General features: G+C 42.6%; 1 long non-coding RNA gene across 1 annotated transcript; it reads left to right on the top strand.

The window, feature by feature from the left end:
- Window positions 1–452: 452 nt before the first annotated feature.
- LOC113966574 lies at window positions 453–1,589 on the top strand. Its single transcript, XR_003533873.1, has 3 exons — window positions 453–699; window positions 833–945; window positions 1,336–1,589. It is a non-coding gene; the product is annotated as an uncharacterized LOC113966574 (long non-coding RNA).
- Window positions 1,590–2,174: the final 585 nt, after the last annotated feature.

Genomic DNA, 2,174 nt, shown 5'->3' with positions numbered 1-2,174 from the left:
CCTTGTGAAGCAATCACAGAAGATGGCAGTAGCTGCAGTGCCTGGTGTCTCGCGCGGGAGTCTCACACAAAGCCAGGGTCTGAGTTTTCAACCTCCACCTCCACTTTGGTGGTGTTTACATAGACAATGAGGCTCTGGGAGGGTGCCCTCCTGCTTCCTGATGAGCTATCATCAACCACATCACTTTCAATCAGGCAAACCCAATATGAGTATCTGCTGCTGTCAGTGTCTGAATACCAGCTTGTTCCTCTGTCTAGGAGTAAATTTCTCTGACAGGAAGGACCACTTGTCAGGTCCCAAGGCTGTTTTTTGAACTTCTGCCAGTGCCAGAAATTTCTTCAATTTCTTAGCTACCACGTAGACTCCCTGGAGCTTGGGAAAGGTCCGTTCTCTTTTCTTCTCAGAGATCATAGTGGTACCTTTCTTCAATGATGTCACAGTCATCTACAAAACTCATTTTTGCATCTGGGTGATGCAGGCCATGGTATAAGACACTCGGTCCTCCACTGGTTCACACTCTTCTCCTTGGATTATTGCAAGAAAGAGAGAAGAAAAGAAACCAAGACCATGTGCTTTGCCCTCTCTGGGGACATCAGGAAAGCCATAGTCCACCTCAAGCATCCTTGGACAAGTTGCATCCACCATATGAAATGCAGTACCATTTCATATCAGCCCACCTACAAATTAGGACTGGTGTTGGTAGAGACAACTATCCCTACCCTTAAAAACCCTTGTTTTCGTGCAATCCTGTGGCTGGTCCTGGAGTGACAGCAAAAGTGAATGTTTGTGATAAATTTCAACTCAAATTCTCTTCAAACATTTCTTTTTGCAGAATTGTGAGGCTTCAAATTTTCATTATCTCTAGCCAAGAGAGAATGTAAAATGGCTTCATCAGGTGCAGCAAAGAAGCACTTCAGAATCCACCCATAACTCAGCAGACACAAAGTAAATGTATTCAATAAATATTTTATTTTGACACATAGTACATATTTGTACTTTAAGCAAATACTATAGCCAAAGGGATGCTTACAAAGACATTGACGAAAAAGAAATAGCAAACCATAAAATTATAATTTTACTGAACAGAGATATTTTTGTACTTAGAAGAACTTTTATATTATTCATTGAGTACCATTTATGTGCTCTGTACTGCTAAGAATGTATAGCCAGCCCTGGGATAAATATTTTCAGAGTCATCCAAGTGATTTGGAGACTAAGACCTACTGACTGTCAGTAGTTATTAGGTGCTTTTGATGGTGTTACCTGTCTTGTGAAGTCCACAGGGCTCCCTAACTAAACCCTTGAGGCCACTGAGACTTTCTGTTTACTTCAAAGGCTCTGTGTCAGGTCTGCAAGGTGCTGTAAGATCTCTACGAGGATATAGGAACGTTTCTGGAACAACAGATTGCTTTAGACTACGAGGATTCTTTTACTGAGGATAACATCAAGCATTTTTAAGGAGATGACACTCACTGCTAAAATGCAAACAGCTGAGGGAGGGGCTCTAGGATAGTGCTGCACGTGCATTTTGTCCTTTCCAGTGAATTAAGAAGAAAACCTACAAAAACAACATCCTAGTTTGCTTCAAACTGCTGCAGTCTTCACACACACCTTATCCATGGAAACCTCAAGTAATCTCTGGCAAACCTGCAGCATCCTATCAAGATTAGCAAGGGAAAAAAAATGACTCACCTTGCTCTCTTCTGTCTACTCGAATTTAAAAGAACGAGGGCTGCCTTTTGTTATGAAACCCAACCTTGTGGGGATTCCAAGCTGAAGAGCACAAGTGCCTGAAAATATCAGAGAACTGTGCCTTAGCAAGAGAAGTAGGGAGTGAGTGGAGGAGCCATTCTGTTGATTTTGGAAGGAGTGGCAAAAGTTCCACTGACTTCAGCTGGGCATGAGCCAGGCCCACTGGGCATAAAACTCCTCTTGGCATGTCTTCCATCTTCCACACACAATACTGACAGGGGTCCTACAGACAAAATTTAATTGATTGTGGCACTCGGACATCACACAGAAATTGTTTCTTTGTGGTAGAGTTTACCCATGTGTAAGGAGTCAGCACAAACAGGACTACGAGGGACTTGGATGGTACATAGACCTTGTTTTGTTCCTCTGTAGAATTGAATTCCACCCTTGGAGAATAAGCAAGGAAGTCTACTTCTTGATGG

The sequence above is a fragment of the Neopelma chrysocephalum genome, unplaced genomic scaffold (assembly GCF_003984885.1).
Source record: "Neopelma chrysocephalum unplaced genomic scaffold, ASM398488v2 Primary Assembly neopelma1_60, whole genome shotgun sequence".
NCBI lineage: Eukaryota > Metazoa > Chordata > Aves > Passeriformes > Pipridae > Neopelma > Neopelma chrysocephalum.
Note: the sequence above shows the minus strand (reverse complement) of the source record. Positions and strands in the feature narration are given on the sequence as shown.